Raw genomic sequence first — 20585 nt, forward strand, 5'->3', positions numbered from 1 at the left:
CTTTTGTCCAGATATTTTGCTCTAAGAGGTTGAGAGGTATGCTACCAAGCCAAAAGTTATTAGGATAACACAGGCAGCATAAACACATAGTGCACACCCCCTAACCCATCAGCACAAGTAATGTGGACAAAGCCAAAAGGAACAAATGTCCCACGAAGCAGAAAGCTGATAAAATTACAGGTTTAGCATTAGCAGGGATATTCTGAAGGGTATAGATAAAATAACAAAACTTTTTTTTATTATAAATGAGATAAAGTTTAAGCGTAGCTGTATGGGTGTGCCCATTGCTAAGTTGCTTAGCTACGCTTAGTCCAGCTTAAAAAGCAAAAGAAGTTAACTAGCAAGAGACATCCAAAATTAGCAGTAGTGCAATGGTTTGAGCATGCACTTTGCAAGCAGCTATTCCCAGTTTGAGCCCCACTATAACCAATTCACATTTAACATGTGTAGGCAGTACATAAACAATTTTTTGTGGTATTATCTACTAAATATCATATATTTGTTAACCGGAGTACTGCAATACATCCAGATGTGAGGTGTCAGTTTAATAAAGTTGTGAAATCCCCATATCAACACAAGTGCCCCATACAGTATAGTCACAGATGAATAAATGTAATGAAAGCACATTGGGGGATGTCAGGGACAGTAAACGAATTTATAATATGTAATGAAAGATGAATCAATGTCATACAGATAGTCTATAACGTGAAAAATATGCAATGCTAAGCATTACACAGCTCTGCTTACCAGGTGTAAGCATTGTGTAAATATAACTGCTAAGCAATGAGTAGCCCAGCTAAATGGATTTGCCCATTGATAAGCAGTGCTGAACCTGCCCCTTTAAGCAATGCCAACCTTAGTTAAGCAGGTTTGCCCATAGCTTAGCTTAGCTCAGCATATTCAAAACCATCCAATCATGGCAAAGGGTGGGAAATCGGCTGTATTTAAACTCCACAGGTGGGAATACAGCTCATAACTGGTTGCAGCTTCCCTGTCAAGGCAGGATGGCTGGAGTCAGAGAGGGAATCCGCTTCCATGCACAGTGCTGAGGCACATAGGAGTCCTAGATGATGGTAGGACTCATGGTAAAAAAACATGATGAGAGACTGCTGCATGGCCAATACCAAGGCTCCCAATATGGGTGAGTGGCGTACAGCAACAGTGGTCCCTCTCCACAAAGGTGGTGCCTCAATGGATCCTGGAAACTATCGCCCCATAAGCCTGACTAGCTTGGTCTGCAAAGCTATGGAAAGGATCATCATGGAACTCATAAATTAAGATATTGGGGACCTACAGACACTGGATCCTACCCAGTTCGGCTTTGTTAAGGGCAGATCCTGCCTCTTAAACCTGGTTGATTTCTTTGAAACAGTCACCAAGGCCATTGACGAGGGGAAGGTGGTCCACGCAGCCTACCTGGACCTTGCAAAAGCCTTCGATACAATACCCCACTCGGGCATTATAGATAAGCTCACCAGCTTAAATATAAACCCCTATGTCACTAGATGGGTTGCAAACTGGCTCAAGGACAGAACCACATGGTTAGAATTGCTGGAGCCATGTCAGACTCCAAACCAGTTACAAGTGGCATCCCACAAGGCTCAGTCCTGGGACCTCTCTTGTTCGGTATATATTTCTCGGAGGTACAGGCCAACACGGAAGGACTGTGGCTGACCAAGTTCGCAGATGACTGCAAACTGGGCGCCATAATCGACTCTCCAGCCGACACAGGCATCCTCCAAAAGGGCCTCATAGAAACAGACAACTGATGCCAGAGCCATGGCCTCAAGCTAAATGCCAAAAAGTGTATAGTCATCTCCTTTGGCAAAAACAAAGTGCCCACAAATTACCACATAGGTGGTAATCCATTAAGTATGGAAGAAGTAATTAGGGACCTGGGGACCCAAGTTGATAGCAATCTCTCATTTGACAACCACGTGGCCAAAGTGGTTGGAAAAACATTTTATATAGCTCACCTAATCATGAAGGGATTCACATCTAGATCAGGGGAGGTCATCGTGCCTCTTTACTCATCCCTCATCAGGCCCATAATTGAGTACAATGCCCCTTTTGGGATGTACCTTACCAGACACCTGCAGCAACTGGAAAGACCCCAAAAGTACCTCACCAAGAGGATCAAAGGGCTCAAACAGATGCCATATGCTGCCCGGTTAAAGAAACTCCAGCTCTATTCAGTGGCATACCACCTGCTCAGAGGCAATCTGTGCCTGACGTATAAAGCCATGTCCAATCTGGAATTAATGGACATGCTGCACCTCAGAAAATCCAAATCTCATTGAGCTACATGCTCAAGAGACTTGAACCTCAGCACTGAAATAAATAGGACATGCTGGAGGGACAGATTCATAACCCAGAGGCTCCCTTCATTCTGGAATAAAATCCCAGTCCAGGTTAGGCAGAGTCCCTCATTGACTCTCTTCAAGAGGAATCTTGATGAGTGGATGGGGGATCGTAGGTTTACCCCGGGTATCACTTCTGTGTCACTGTTAGACAGAGGCAAAGTATACTAACCTCGAAAAAGGGCATAGCAAAATTAATTTAAAATGGGTGGTGAAAGCCAAACACACTCTGGCTAGACTTATAAATGCCCTAGGGCAGATAGCCTAGTATGAACCTATGAGCCTATAAAGCTGAAGCCTGGGACTGTCTCACCCGTGACCTCACCAGTGCCACTGGTTTTCCACAGACTGGTGAGCAGGTCATGCACCACTCTGCTGACTTGAAATGGGGGAAGAAAGAGCTCTTGGACCAGTGAGAATCAAGGCAGTGTGTAAGTACTCATACCAGTAACTGTATGATGTATGATGTATGATGTGTATATGATGGGTAGGTATGTCTAAATATTTCTCTATTTCCCTTACAGCTGCAGCTGAGTGGCTGTGAATCAGGAAGCCCATGCAAGTAGGCTGCAAAGCTGCATCATGAGGCTGGTGAGTAACAATCCTGCTTGTAGTAGTCATACCAAATAAATATAAAAGTAGTAGAAAGTCACCTGGCAGTATAAAAACTGTTTTGTGTATTGATTGTACTGAATAAACTAGACAATATGACAGTAATAGTCCCATATAGGTCGTATTTAAATAAAACTGTAACTGCCTGGCAATAAAGCTCTAAATCCTGGACTGGTTGTATTTACTCTAGTATTGTATGGTATTTTAGTGTTGTATTCTCTGAATAGTAATGTTGTATTAACCACTGCTACCCACACTGTGCTACATAATAAAAATGTCTAGGAATGTCTGTATAAGACTGTTGTAATTACAAGGTCAGATTGCACAACTGAGAGAGACTTAGACAAAAAACACTAAAGGATAAGCAGCAATATCCAAACAGCACACTCTGCTGAAACATAAATTGTTGTATCTTTATCAGACACAGCCATGGTTTGAATCCTTGGAGTAGTAGTAAGCTGTATGCATAATCATACCTCTCAATTGTACACATTTGTTCAGAATGTACAAATAATTGGCTCATATTTTCTGCCTGTTACCCTGTCCCCCTGGCAAATCAGTGGGATGATCTCAGAATTTTAGTCAGCAAATAATGGCATACATCTGATTTTCAGACCTCAAAACCTTTAGAAAATGTATATGAAAACAAACTTGCACTCTAGCAACTCTCCAAGTTTATGAGAGCAATATTCAAAATATGCCCCTATTTGTATCCCCATGTTGTCAAGCTTTGACCAGAGTGTGTGCATTAAGTGATTGAGAGGTATGTGCATAATATTAACTCGGAATCTGGGAATATGTGTGGAAATAGTCAGGTAGTGTTAACAAACATTCCCTCCACAGGTCTGTCAGATAAGAAAACTGTGCCTTCCAATAAAGATTGAAATCCTGGACTGGTAGTGTTTACTCTGATATTGTATGGCTGACATGTAGCATTCAGTAACATCTGATATCAGAATAGTACTGTTGTGTCAACCACTGTTTCTCACACTGTGCTACATAAAAATATGTCTAGGAATGTCTGTATCAGACTGTTGTAATTACAAGGTCAGATTGTACAAGCACAAGAGACTTAGACTGAAAACACTAAAGAGATAGACTACAATATTCAAACAGCATACTCTGCTGACACTTAAATTGTATTTTTATCAGACACAGCCATGGTTTGAATCCTGGGAGTAGTAAGCTGTCTGCATAATCATATCTCTCAACAGTGCACATTCTTTCAGAATGTTCAGATAATTGGTTCATATTTTCTGCCTGTTCCTCTGTCCCCGTGGCAAATAAGTGGGATGAACTCAGATTTGTAATTAGCAAATAATGACATACATTTGATTTTCAGACCTCAGGACCTTCAGAAAATGCATATAAAAACAAATCCTGTCACTCTATCAGCCCTCCAAGTTTATGAGAGCAATATTCAAAATATGTCCCTAGTTGTACCCCCATGTTGTCAAGCTTTGACCAGAGTGTGTGCATTAAGAGATTGAGAGGTATGTGCATAATATTAACTCGGAATCTGGGAATATGTGTAGAAAAAGTCAGGTAGTGTTAACAAACATTCCCTCCACAGGTATACCAGGTAAGAGATGTAGAATGTAGCTATAAGACAGTTGAAGTACACACTGTTTACAAACATACCACTGCCCAAACCAAGGCCATAGGGTATTGTAATAATACCTGTACCTTAATGATCAGAGCAATGATCATTAAAGTTGTGAGAATTACAAGGATATATAAGTTGTTAACTGACATCTCTCTCTCCTTCCCTTCATATCTGCAGCAATAATCTAAATACACAAATCAATGGGAATGTTTACACCAAAACTACTGTTGGGACATATGCCCTATTGTTCAATAAATATTGAAATGTGTTTTTATTAATGTTCCATGTTGAAATACTGTCATTGGTGGCCTTTTGCTAACAATGTAACCTGCATGCCATTGTAATGGCCACTGTGGTTCCATATATGCATGTGTTCTCTTTGCTATGCAACTGCTCCAAATCTGGTGTTTTGGGTTAATGGGAATATCTATGCATGCTGTTATAACTAATCCTGGATTGTGTTGACTATTACTAACCCACATATGTTTTAAAACAGCAACACCATAGCACGTCCCAGCAGACCCACCTCTCCCACCTCATCTGGCCATGGCACCAGGCTCCAGCACATCAGGGACCCACCCGGGGACCTCCTCGTCCGCTCGTCCTACACCACTTTTGGGTGGAACAGCCTCAGGGGATGGGGCTCACTCCCCCGGGAGTGGGCACAGACAGGAAACTGTCACCTGTCATCAAGTCTGGGGATTGGTGCATAGCAAGCTCCAAAGGGAGTTTTGAGATCTGCTATGCCAGCTTGAGGGCCACATGGTACATTTAGAGGGTCAGCCTGCCCCTCCTACCCAGCTCCTAGCACAGCCACCTTCGGGGCCATGAAGGTGCAGTGGTGACTGCCCATGGATGGGGATCTCAGTCCCACTGTTTCCATTTGGGGGCTCATGGGCTTCCGATTTCCAAAGAACCCTCCCCATCCAAGGTGTTTACCCCCCACATGTGTCATATACCACCCCTGTATGCTGTCTTGTCTGTCTTGTCTGTCTTCCTACCCAACCTACCTCCCAAAATATACCCACTATCCTTCTCCAACATCCCACTCTCACCTTAAAAAAAAGGACAATCTGTTCCCCAAAAAATAAATTTTGCCCCATACATAGCTGTCCATTTCACACACGTGTCCACTGCACACATGTAATCTGGTCTAATTGGCTTCACAAACATATTATTGTTGCCCTCTCCCCTCTCTCCAGGGTTTAAGTGTCCAAATCTACATCCAAATTCAGTATATATGCACAGCTGTTTCTGTAGAAGAAATGGACAACTATGGATCTTCCCTATACCCATCTTGCACATCTCTAGCTACTTTCCCTATTGTCTTTCCCTCTGCATGCCCCTTTTCACCACTTTCCTATCACCCCCTTTTTCTTTTCTTTTAAAGAAATTAGCATGGGGTAAGTGGGAGTAAGCACTTTTAAGCAGTAGTAAGTGGGTTTAAGTCTGTTTGCATGGTGGCAAGCAATGGCTACACGGATTAAGCACTTTATGGCTAACTGTAAGCATATTTAACCAGAAGTTAACATTGCTTACCACTGTGCAAATCTGTGCAAACCCACTTACAACTGCTTAAAAGTGCCTTAATCACTCAGTATCCAACAGCCCTTGTTCTGCCCAGCAACAAAATAATCAGCCCTTGCTATTCTCAAAACCAGGACCCTGCACACCATAGCCACAGTTATTTACCACTAAGCCATTTAAACTGGGCATAAATGTGATGTTTTCTCAAACATATCATGCAGCACAGTCATTCAACAGTAGGGAGAATGTATTTATATATGTACATGTATATATATATATATATATATATATGTATATATATATATATATATATATATATATATATATATATATATATATATATATATATATATATATATATATATATATATATATATATACATATATATATATATATATATATATATATATATATATATAGAAATGTGTATTGCATTCACACGTTGGATCCACACTCTGAACCTCTCACTGCAAAACATCTGACTAAAGGCACTGTTAATGGGGGTGAAGGGGCCCAAATAGGGATCTCTTACAATTATTGCCATTTTCTTTTCCTCCACAGCTGAACAGATCTGCATTGCAACACAATAACCAGCACTTGCACTCCTTGAACCCATGACCCTGCATAATATAGCCACAACAAGTTAACAGTAAGCCATCTCAGCTGTAAAAGGTTAGGATGATATTTCTAACATATCATGCAGAACAGTTAGTCTAACATATATACAAATATATATATATATATATATATATATATATATATATATATATATATATATATAAAAAACGTACCCAAGTTGAAGGAGCTGAATTATCTAAAGTCCAAATTCACAGGTAATTCCTTTGCTGTTATATGAGTGCACATTCAAATACAATCCATTATATCAGTGCCTTGCTTGTAAATAATGTGTATAATGTCTCTCTTCAACAGCCGTTCTAATTAAGCCAAGCAGTTTCACAACACCAAACGCTACTCAGAATAGATAGCTCACTTTAACAGCCATTCTTCTTGAACCAAACAGTTCCACAAAGCCAAGTGCTATTGAGCATCAGTAAGATAGACCCAACGCGTCAAGTAAAATGAAACGAAGATTTATTTCACAATTAAAATAAGCGCTTTCACGGTGAATAACACCGCTTCATCAGATACTGTATCATTTTACTTGACGCGTTGGGTCTATCTTACTGATGCTCAATAGCACTTGGCTTTGTGGAACTGTTTGGTTCAAGAAGAATGGCTGTTAAAGTGAGCTATCTATGCTGAGTAGCGTTTGGTGTTGTGAAACTGCTTGGCTTAATTAGAACGGCTGTTGAAGAGAGACATTATACACATTATTTACAAGCAAGGCGTGCACTGGATATAATGGATTGTATTTGAATGTGCACTCTCATATAACAGCAAAGGAATTACCTGTGGGGAATTTGTACGGACTTTAGATAATTCAGCTCCTTCAACTTGGGTACGTTTTTTATACATTTTTTATAACCGCATTGGTTTTTTGTTCATATATATATATATATATATATATATGTATATACACATATACACATATAAATATATTACTACTTATAGATATGTTGAAAAACACTGTGGGTATGAGTGGTAACCCAAGAACTCAAGAACACACAACAGCCACACAGTGAAGCACCAAACCAGCAGCAGAAATGAGTTCCAAAACAAAAATAGATGAATCCAGTAGAATGAGAAAATTTAATGTGAAATGTCACACAAACAATGAAACAATCCAGCAGATAAGTAAACACAATCCAGATAAGCGCTTTCATCTGTCCACATGCAGACTTTATCAAATCTGACAAAAATTGCAGACCATCTGAAAAAAACTACAGCTTTACTCCATCGCATATCATCTACTCAGGGGCGATCTCTGCCTAACATACAAAGCTATGTCAAATCCAGAGCTGTTGGACATGCTCCACTTAAAGAAATCCCAATCCCTCCGAGCTACATGCTCTAGGGACCTAAACCTTGTCACCACAATAAACAGAACATGCTGGAGGAATAGATTCCTGTCCCAGAGACTTCCCATACTCTGGAACAGACTACCTATCTATGTCAAACAGAGCTCCTCATTAGCACTCTTCAAGAAAAATCTTGATGATTGGATGGGAAATGGGAAATTCACCCCGGGGATCACTTCTTTGGCTCTGCTCGACAGGGGCACAGGAAAATAATTTTCTTGGGTGGTGAAAGCCGGGGTACATTTTTTGGCTAGGCTTGTATGGGCCCTAGGGCCGATAGCCTAGTACCTACCTATGAACCTATGAACCTAATTGTAACTGTTATTATTTAAGTAACACTACCAATTAACCTGCCAGGTAGTTTTTAAAAAATGCAGTACCCTAATAAAAAATGTACTACAATTAGAACATGTAAAAATAAATTTTAAAACTGTTATAAAAATTTATTATTATTACAAGTTAGCAGCTCTCACAATCAAAATGGGTTTCAGAGACAAATGCTCATTCAACCCAGGTGATTGACATGAATTTAAATGAAGCTGCCACTTTAGCTCATTTTTGTCTACTAAATTCCCTGAATTACCCCCTCTGGGATTCCTAAGAATAATTTCTAAAATACCAAACCTGAAACCTATAAAACCTACACAAGTAAGAGAATGTTTACCAAGAGCATTGTTTAAGTTATTAGTATTAATTGCATATGTGTGTTTTTTGTTTTTTTTAAGGAAAGCAGAGGTTTACAAGTATCAACAAGTTAGAACAGTGCAGTAAATGACCCCACACTTGAGTGCTAGGCCAGAGACAGATAAAATGCAAGTTTTTTTAACTTGCATTTTATCTGTCTCTGGCCTAGCACTCAAGTGTGGGGTCATTTCCTGCACTCTTCTAACTTGTTGATACTTGTGAACCTCTGCTTTCCTTTAAAAAAACAAAAAAACAAAAAAATCTTGCTTTTTTCCCACTTTTCTGAGATTTAAAAAAGTTCAGTTACAGATTTGCTGTTCTGAACTGTTTGTAAGTTTCTTGGAGGCCATTGTTTGCTTGGGCTAAAGGGAAGTCTCTGTGTTCATCAGTGGCAGTGATAAACATTGAGCAGCCTGCCTGCCCCTGTGGGAGTGGTTACTGCCTTGAAACTGTAGTTTTATTGGCCATTTTGGGTCAGTTCCAAACTCCTTGATCTCCCTCTCTTAAAACCCTCTTTTGCGCGGTTTTGCACGGTTTTGCGCATAGCGCAACATCGGGCAGCGCTGCCTAATTGGGTTTAAACTATTCCTGGCTCCACAAAGTCTGCTCTTCACTTTTTCCCTTAGAACTGCTTTATCTCTCAAATTAAACACCATATTCTCATTCTAAGGCCCCTCACTGGTCCAAATCAGTAATCTTAGAAGTTAGCACTAATAAACCATAAGCACTACTTACTCTTATACTCTCTACGATTACGTTGTCCCCTATTGGTCCATTTTAATTCAGTTCCCTATATTACTCTAGCATGTCCAAAGGTCAGTCAATGGTTTCCTCTCCAGTCCAGCTGGTGAATCTGGGAAGTTTGAGGCAATGTTACAACTGTCTCATGTACACGGAGAACCCTCTCCTCCTCCAAACAGGTTGAAATATATGTGAGGGATGCAACCATATAGCCAAACTGGAGGCTGAGCTCTCTCATCTCAAAACTGGTGTAACCAGTCAGGAGGAGAAGGTAACCTCACACAACACAATTCCAGTATCACATAGTCCCACCACAACAGCGAACCAAACACATAAAAACACAAAAACATACTCAGAGGCTCTAAATAAAAATCTACCTAAGCAACAGAGACCTCCAAAGCAGACATCCAAGCAAACGCTACCCCAAAACAAAACACGTACAACACATAGCACACAAAGTCAGTGTGCCAAGCAGTCACAGCCCTTAAGGCTGAATAACACACCTGATACCCTTGTAATAGGTGACTCTGTTGTCAGACACACTGATGTCCCGCTCACCAGGCTGAATAAAGAGAAGGTCACAGTGAGCTGCCTGTCAGGTGCTAGGATCCGCCACATAACGCAAGCACTCAGGTCACTCCAAAGCAAATACAAATATGACTCAGTCATTGTACATGCTGGCGTGAATGACTGAGACGTACTTCCCTCGACTACATGAAAAGAGACATAGAGGAGCTCTCTGATCATGTAACCCAGGCTGGTATGACCCTGACCTTGAGCAGAATCTTACCCTCACCTAGAATGATGCCACAGTATAAAGACAAAATGATCAATTTTAACAATTGGCTAAAATTTTGGTGTCATTCAAAGGGGATCCAGTGTCTGTCAGCCTGGGATGACATGCTCGACAAGCCACGTTTCTTCGCTAGGGACAGCTTGCACCTGTCACCCCTGGGCTTTCGGATATTGGCAAAGGCTCTTGCCACTCCCATAGTGCCTTTTTTAGGCAAGGCTAAAAAGTCAAACCCACCCCCATAGACAGCACAAGGAACAAGAAACTAAGGGTAATGCTGCTAAACACCAGAAGTCTTAACCTCAAGATGCATGCACTCGAAGCTCTCCTCAGTATGGAGAACATCAATATCTGTGCAGTGACAGAAACCTGGTTCAAGGCTCCAGAGAGCACCCCAGCACTACCAGGTTATACCTCATATCATGCTTTTCGCCCCCAAAACCCAGACTGCACCACAAAAGGAGAGGGAGTTTCCATATTTATCAAGGATATCCATACCTCCAGGTTAGTGGCAGTGCATGAAGTATCAGAGATCATCCATGTGCAACTGACAGTGGGCAAGACCACTTTTCAGTTTATAGCATCCTACAGACCACCCTCTCAAAGTCAGGAATCCCACTCGGCTTTCCTGAAAACATTGGAGAACACTAAGATCTCTCCGAACACCATTATATTGGGTGACTTCAACTATCCAAACATAGACTGGGAGCATTACTCAAGCCCCAGCACCTTAACCCAAAGGTTCCTGGAATTTATAAACTCAAATGCTATGGAACAACTAGTCACCACTCTCACAAGAGGGGAAAACATACTAGACCTGATCATTACCAACATGGGGACTCTATGCTCCATACCAGAAGTATATCCCTCATTGGTAAGATCAGACCATAAATTAATTTCACTGGATATCCACATCCCGTCCCCACCCCCAGCCCAGAAAACCACAGTAAAAACTTCTCAAAAGCGAACTTCACACTTCTCAAAACTGAAGTGGAATCCTTCAAGGCCCCAGGGCCAGTGGAAACTACGGCCCAAACTGCAGAATCCTATATAAATGCATTCTACGGACAACTCCAGGAATGCATGGATCATGCTATCCCAAACAAAATCAAGACCCAATCATCCAAAGGCAGGCGTCCAGTCTGGTGGACCCCAGCCATAAATAAACTGTACAACAGAAGGAGGAAGCTACTACATGATAGAGCAAAATCCCTAAAAGTAAAGGCATCTCTGATCAGTACTAGCAAAAAATTACGATCCCTCATAAAATCCTCCAAGGCCAGCTTCGAGAGAAAAAATGCACAGGACACTAAAGACAATCATAAGGCTTTTTTCAGTTATGTTAGGAACCTGGGATGCAACTCCCAGACTTGTTCTGAGTTGATTCTAAATGAAAAAAAAATACACTGAACCCACAGACATTGCCAATATCCTGGCAGACAGGTTCAGTGCAAACTTCTCCCCCACAAAAGAGCAAGTATCTATCCCGGCAGTGTAGCCTCCCAAACATCTCTGATGCTCAGGTGAAGGCCACCCTCTCCAAAGCAAAAAACACTGCTTCCATGGGACCAGATGGTGTCCTGGGTTGCGTCCTACATGAACTCCAAGAAGAACTAATCCCTCAAGTAAAACTGCTGTACAATCTCAGCCTCACTACAGGATATGTGCCCAAAGAATGGAGTACAGCAACAGTGGTCCCACTCCACAAAGGTGGCGCCTCTGTGGACCCCGGAAACTATCGCCCCATAAACCTGACTAGCCTAGTATGCAAGGCTATGGAGAGGATCATCATGGAACTCATAAACAAAGACATTGGGGATATACAGACACTAGATCCTACCCAATTTGGCTTCATCAAGGGCAAATCCTGCCTTTTGAACCTGGTCGACTTCTTCGAAACAGTCACCAAGGCCATAGATGAAGGGACGGTAGTCCACACTGCCTATCTGGACCTCGCAAAGGCATTTGACACAATACCCCACTCGGGCATCATAGATAAGCTATCCAGCCTAAATATAAACCCCTATGTCACAAGATGGGTCACAAACTGGCTCAAAGACAGAACCCACAGAGTCAGAGTTGCTGGAGCCATGTCAGACTCAAAACCGGTCACAAGTGGCATCCCACAAGGTTCTGTCCTGGGACCTCTCTTGTTCGGTATTTACTTTTCTGAAGTACAGGCCAATGTGGGAGGACTATGGCTCACCAAGTTCGCAGATGACTGCAAACTGGGCGCCATAATCGACTCTCCAGCTGACACAAACATCCTTCAAAAAGGTCTCACAGAGACGGATAACTGGTGCCAGAGCCATGGTCTAAAGCTAAATGCCAAAAAGTGTATAGTCATACCCTTTGGCAAAAACAATGTGCCCACAAATTACCACATAGGTGGTAACCCATTAAGTACAGAGAAAGTAATTAGGGATCTGGGGACCCAAGTTGATAGCAATCTCTCCTTTGACAACCACATTGCCAAAGTGGTTAGAAAGACCTTCTACATAGCCCACCTCATCATGAAAGGATTCACATCTAGATCAAGAGAGGTAATCGTGCCCCTTTATTCATCCCTCATCAGGCCCATCATAGAATACAATGCCCCTTTGGGATGTACCTTACCCGACACCTGCAGCAATTAGAAAGACCCCAAAAGTACCTCATCAGGAGGATCAAGGGACTCAAACAGATGCCATATGCTGCTCGGTTAAAAAAACTCCAGCTCTACTCAGTTGCATACCGCCTACTTCTAGGCGATCTATGCCTGACATATAAAGCTATGTCCAACCCAGAATTAATGGACATGCTCCACCTCAGTAAATCTAAATCCCTTAGAGCCACACGCTCGAGGGACTTGAACCTCAGCACAGAAATAAAGAGAACATGCTGGAGGGCAGATTCATAACCCAGAGGCTCCCTTCGCTCTGGAATAGAATTCCAATTCATGTTAGGCAGAGCACCTCACTGACTCTCTTCAAGAAGAATCTTGATGAGCGGATGGGGGATCATAGGTTTGTCCCGGGGATTACTTCCGTGTCACTATTAGACAGAGGCACTGTAAACTAAACTTTAAAAAGGGCACAGTATACTCAAATCAAGGGGTGGCGTAAGCCAAACACAATCGGGCTAGGCTTATAAATGCCCCAGGGCAGATAGCCTAGTATGAACATATGAACCTATGAACCTATAGATTCTCTTCTTGAGGGACCTCTCTGTCTTCCCTATGTAAAAACTTTTACAGGTACTGCAAACACTGAGGTAAACAATTCTACAAGTGTTGCAATTACCTCCAGCCAACATAACCCTAAAAGGGGGATCCCCCACCTCCATATCCAATGCTTTAACCACATATGTACAGTAGTTGCAGCTCCCACATGGTCTCATACCTCTTTTATCCCTCTTAATCAGGTGTTCAAAGAAAAATTTTAAATTGTTACCTACTTTGTGGGTGAAAGTCGGTCCTTTCCCCAAGGAACCAACCACTTCACTATTACATTGCAAGATCATCCAGTTTCTCCTAAGTATGTTTCTCACCTTCATACCAAGTGAGCCAAACTGAGTCATCATGGAGTTGGAATGCCCTAAAGGGGTGTTAGAATTGTTGTCTATGTGAAATGCATCACAGTAAGTTCTTAATGTCATCTCTTCCTGCCCAAGCAGGGGCTTAAATTTAGAACCCCAACCTTCTAAAATTTATGAACGCAATTCCTGGATCAGACATTTTGGGTAACCCCTTGAGATAAAAATCCATACCAAAATGGCCAATTCCTCTTCCAAATTTGTCCTAGTGGAACACATTCTCGCCCCCCTGATCATCTGCCCCCAGACAAGATTTCTCTTAATGTGATAGGGGTGGTTACTATTGAACCTCAAAAAACAGTTTGAGTAAGTAGGTTTACGGTAAACTTTTGATGAAAACTTACCCAAATCAAAGTTTTTTGTCATGTTAACATCCAGATAATCAATACTGTCAACACTAAAACTGTGAGTGAATTCAAAATAGGGACAAACCCCATTTATATGTTCAACAAATTCATCCACCACTAATCTATTGCATTTCCACAAAATAAAAATATCATCCAAATAGCGTCCATAGAACAGCCATTCCTGTTTGAACCTGGTACTGAAAACATAATGCTCTTCCCACCTTGCCATAACTAAGGTGGCATAAATGGGGGCACAACTGGCTCCCATTTCCACTCCCTTAGCTTGTTTAAAATGTTCATTTTCAAAGGTGAGAAAATTGTTCTGGAGTATAAGTTCCATAACTTCTATAACAAAGTTAACCAAGGTGTTACCAAGATTAGTGTATTCCTGTAACGCTTCATTGAACATCTCAAGCCCAACCTGGTGTGTAATAGAACTGAACAAATCGACCACATCAATGGTGGAAAGCCCTGTAGTCTTAACACAATAATGTGCTTTAAGTCTAGTCAAGAAATCTCAAGAGTCCTTAATTACATGGTGGACTGAACTTAAAGCCCCTTTAACCAATCTATCTACAAAAACTCCTAAGGAGTGTGTTGAATTGTTCTGTCCAGCCACTCTGAGCCTATAGGGTGGATGGTGCACATTTTTATGAACCTTCAGGATTCCAAACCCCATGGGAATGAGTGGAAATTCATTCCTTAAAAAAAATCAAAAATGTCTTCATTAATAACACCCTGGTATAAACTATCTTCCAGAAAAAGTTGCAACCTTCTATGGGCTATGTGTATCTCATTTAAGGAAACCGGAGTATATTTATCAGTGTCATATAAAATGGTGTTAAGATCATTCACATAATCAAATCTGTTCACAAGAACCACCCCTTCCCTTTGTCAGGCTTCATAATCCGAACATCGCCAGTAGCCCTAAAACTGTCCATTAATAGCATCTTGTCCCTGGTCAAGTTGAAAAAAATCATTCTTATGTACCCTATGTTCATGAAAAATGTCCTTTGTGCACATTTTTTCAAAGTATAGCAAACTCGGATGCAAAGGGGGATTGTAAACACTTTTCCTTTTGAATTTGTTGGGATTACCAATGTGTTCCTTATTTTCTTTAAACAAAAGTTGGAAATTCAATTTCTTAATGTAAAGCTTTAAATCAATTAACACAGTGGAAATATCAGGTTTCTTAGCTGGAACAAACTTAAAACCTTTGTCAAACAGAGAAAAGTGTACATCAGTGATGTTGAAATCTGTGTAATTAAAAATGTTGAAGCCATTTAGGCATAACAGTTTCCCTCCAAAAGAAGAAGTAATGTTCATATCCCTATTCTAAACAGCTAGGACCTGTTATTGTTCCTGTTGTTCCAATATTTTTTCTTCCCCTCATGGGCCGCCCCCTCTGGGTCTGTTGTCCCTGTAAACATTTTTGTCTATTCCTGTTTTGATTGAGAATTCTTTCTGATCTTCTAAGTTGCGGATATTCCTGTTTAAAAACCTCATCAACCCATCAAGGGGAGGGTGGTGTAATGGTTAAGGTGCTTACCTTAGAAACACAAGGTGCAGGGTTAGATTCTCACAGGGGGTAATTGGCTAGGCTTAAAAATGGTCCATGGGGACAGTTAGCCTAGTAATAAAAGGGTTGGGAGGGTGGCCTAATGGTTAAGGTGTTTGCCTTAGAAACACAAGGTGCAGGGTTTCAGCCTCACAAGGGATAATTGGCTAGGCTTAAAATGGCTCGCAAGGGCAGTTAGCTTAGTACTAATCTATGAACCTATGAACCTATGAACCTCCAAAGCCCGAAAGGGAGTGTCTGTATTTTCCTCAACCCTCCTAGACTCATATGTAAGTGAACCAGAATCAAAGTCATCCAGCCTTTCTCTATTGTTGTCTATATTTGATTCATAATAGCTCTTAGGGAGAGGGTAAGCTTCTTTATGCTTATATTCCATTTCAACCCTCTTAAGCTTTTTAACTTCCTATTCACATTCTCTTTAACTTGGTTTTTAATTTTACTGAAAACGCTATCATAGCTAGCCTCAAAACTGTCAAAATGTGTCATTTAAAATCTCATTGTTAAATACATTAACATCATCCAACAACATTTTAATTTTTTTGTTATTAATGTTAATAATGAAATGTAATAATTCAGTCCTGTGCCTGTCAAACATGGCAAGCAATTCATCCAGTTCCTGTTGCCCCACAGTCAACCCGTTCGGAAATTTAAACATCCTCAATCCCTTAGGAACTCTTTGTAATCTGATACACTCAAGAAGGTACGCATTATCTGTTTGAATGTTACATACCTTGCTCATTTTACTCTCAAAGTCCTGGAGTTTGTTATGGATGTCCATAGGTCTGTTAATTCTTACTTCAGTTGACAATACAGGTTTGTTATTCACCCACTGATGAAAATGTTTCACTCGGTTGCTATTTAAGTCATTTCCCTCAACAGTCCCTTGTCCACAGGGTATACTGCTCTGTGTGGATAATTCTCTGTCCGAATCCGCCTCCAACCCTGAATGGTTCACAGGCCCAGAAATACCAGTCATTGTCTGTTGCAATACCAGCGCCGAGCACCCTGGGAAGTGTAGTATATCCAGAATCCGCTGCATTTGCTGGCATTGCTTCTCCAGCAACAAAGTTAATTGCCCAATGGTATCCTCTTCCCTGTGAACCTTAGAAGGTCTATTACTGTTAACCGAAGAGGCCGAAGTGGATGAATAATCCGCTGCTCCATTGGAATCCATAATACGGCCAGGTATACTCCTCAAGCTGAAACAGGAAGGTTGGTGCAAATCCCACACAAACACAACACAATGAAAAAACACTGTGGATATGAGTGGTAACCCAAGAACTCAAGAACACAGAACCACTCAGTGAAGCACCAAACCAGCAGCTGAAATGAATTCCAAAACAAAAATAGATGAATCCAGTAGAATGAGAAAAGTTAATGTGAAATGTCACACAAACAATAAAACGATCCAACAGATAAGTAAACACAATCCAGACAAGCACTTTCGTCTGTCCACATGCAGACTTTGTCATATCTGACAAAAATTGTAACTGTTACTATTTAAATAACACTACCAATTAACCTACCAGGTAGTTTTTAAAAATACAGTACCCTAATAAAAAATGTACTACAATTAGAACATGTAAAAATAAATTTTCATTTATATTTTTAACGTATAGATATGTATAAGAAGAGTATATATAGATGGTGCGCAGCATATCAAACAGCAATTATTCTTACATTTGCCATCTTTTAAAATGGCCAGTGTTGGATTCATTCCTACAAATGAGAATTATTGCATGAAACATATACCCACACACAATGCAAAGGACATGACACCACACACAAGTTTGCATACGTAGAAATGTTTATTTGTGTACTATTTCAATTGTTTATGCCATTTCTTATAGCAGTTAGGTGTTTGAAATGCATAATAACTGATTAATGCAACTCTCAAACAAAACATTTGATACAGTAATCCGCAAAACATAACATACTTTGCTGTCTAGGCTAAAGCCTTCAAGTAGTACAACAGTAAGTAAAACACTTGCATTGAAGATAACCAATCAACACTTAATTACAGATGTAGTTCAGCAGCCTCCAATTACACTCTGTACTCAGCCCCTAGAGTGAAAAGTATTAGTTGTCAGAATGTAAATGTATCTGTTACATAATGCTTAACTTAAAATGTCACTATCACACTGATAAACAGAACTGTGTGTAAGATATTAAGCTGTTGCCCACCACTGTTCCTATGGTGAAATGCATGAAAATGTAGAGCCCTGTACCCTAATGTTTCTTACTACTAATATCCCTCACATGTTGTAACAGCCTAGGTTAAAAACATTTTATACCCCTCCCCATTAAAATGTCTTACAAGGGCATATAACACTGTTTTCCATACACTGGCCTCTGGTGACAAGGTCACACATGTTTTGTCCAGCAGTTGCCTTCATATATATGGACCCTACCCCACAATTTGTGTGGGAGTCCACATCACTGGAATGATAGCAGGAATGCCAGCACTGAATAATGTTAAGCCATTACCTAACAACCTCTTACTGCATGACATCTGCACAAAGCCTGGTATATATGTGGAGGACAGAGGCTGGACCACAGGGCATTATTTGCAATATTGCTGTTATACACTGTGAAAGTTGCTGGTGTTACAGGATTGGTTGCAACATACCCTTAGGAATATGAAGCCAGAAACACAGATGGATGTTGCCATGTACCGATGGCAATCAATGGAGCGAATGCCACTGATATGTCAGAGACAATACCTGTGTGGTGAACAGCTAAAACATAACAGCCAATCCTCTGGCCATCATGTGGATAGGCCCACAGTTGAGAGCTATGCAGACAGACTGCATTCCATGCAAAACTAGCATGTACACACAAACTCTGTAAAACCAGCAGTATTCAATGCATATAACAGCAATACTCACACTGTCCGTAGGTCTGGAACCTTGTAGAAACATGTAGTTGGCCTGTGTCTGCAAGTCATGTTTTAAGAGGTATTGCTACATGCTGTCTGTAACACTTCTGCCCACACACAGGAAGGATGTCTTCTATAAAGGAAAGGTAAAGGGACAACGCCCACATGATGTAGACATTTATAGTAGTGGGTTGCTAGGACATTGGCTATTGGAAGTACTACAAAGCTGGTTGCACGCAATTAGCAAGTGAGGAATACCAATTGGTGCAGAGGCCATCACCTGATCATGAGCATCACCTACAAAAGCCATGCTGCAACCTATTCAAGCCAGCTTGATCCCTGTAGTAGAGAGAGAGAGAGAAACAATAACACTAAAAAAATAATATTACGAACAAAAAATAAAAAAGAACCAAACAAGGAAGATATCCAAGCCAAGCAGAAGAGAGCGCAATAATAAAACAGGTATGTGAGATATGTATGCATTTAACTGAATGTAGTACTTGGTCTGTAACGATGGGATAGATAATGTTGAAAGATTTATATGTACCATCAAGACTTGTTTCTGTAATGATGTCCTGCTGACTGCTATGGACATAGCATCTGGCCCTGCGGGCAGTGGTCCATACCTTTGAACTGTGCGGATCTGCACAGAATGACAAGATGTAAGTCATCATAGTGTTTGTGCTGTTCCTCCAAACATGTATATTAGTCTGGCAAATAGCTGAAGGTAAACAGTGCAGCAGTGGAGGAAGGAGGTTCAGAGTGTGGACCTGATGTCTAAATGCACTCCATATATATATATATATATATATATATATATATATATATATGTGTGTGTGTGTGTGTGTGTGTGTGTGTGTGTGTTTATATATATATATATATATATATATATATATATATATATATATGTATGTATATATATATATATATATATATATATATATATATATACACACACACACATACATACATTTTCCCTACCATTGAATGACTGTGCTGCATGATATATTTGAGAAAACATCACACATATCTGCAGCTCAGATGGCTTACTGGTAAACTGATGTGGCTATGGTGTGCAGGGTCCTGAGTTGCACACCTGCAAGGGCTAATAATTTATTTATACTGGGTGACTATTGATGTCAAGTCATTATATACAAACATTAATATCAGATGGGGGCTTGAAGCCATTTATAATATGTTAGGTGAAGGTCCTAGGACTAGTTTTTTGATTTCCCTATTGGAATTTTGTTTAACTCACAATTACTTTGCATTCAATGATGAGTATTTTTTACAAACTAAGGGGACGGCTATGGGAGCAGCTTATGCTCCCACTTATGCCATTATATACATGGACTCCTTTGAAAAGAAATTTATTTATCCTTCAGATTTCTTTAAACATAAAGTTATATTGTATAAGCGTTTTATTGACGATTTAATTTTTATATGCAAAGGGGATGTAATAGAATTTTGTGAATTTTTTGAATCTTTGAATGAAAATGAACATGATTTGTCATTCTCGTATGAGATTAATAGGAATCAAATTAATTTTTTGGACCTGACACTATTTGAAAGAAACAATATTATTGGATTTAGACCCTACAGGAAAAGTACGTCAGTTAATATGTTTTTGCATGCTACCAGTATGCATCCCCCACACTTGTTAAGAGCTTTGCCTCATGGAGAATTTAAAAGAATATATCAGCATACTAGTATAGAATCTGAGTTGGATTATGAGTTAAATGAGGTATTTCTTAGATTATGTGAAAGAGGTTATGATAAAAAGCAGTTATCATCAATAATCATCATCCATAATTTAATCTAAGAGGCCCTGTGGACATCTCAACATTCTCCAATATCCTGAATAGGGACTGTCCTCCCTGATAATTGTTGAAAGTATGTCCTATT

This window comes from Protopterus annectens, chromosome 2.part2 (genome assembly GCF_019279795.1).
Source record: "Protopterus annectens isolate FY-2018-M chromosome 2.part2, PAN1.0, whole genome shotgun sequence".
NCBI lineage: Eukaryota > Metazoa > Chordata > Ceratodontiformes > Protopteridae > Protopterus > Protopterus annectens.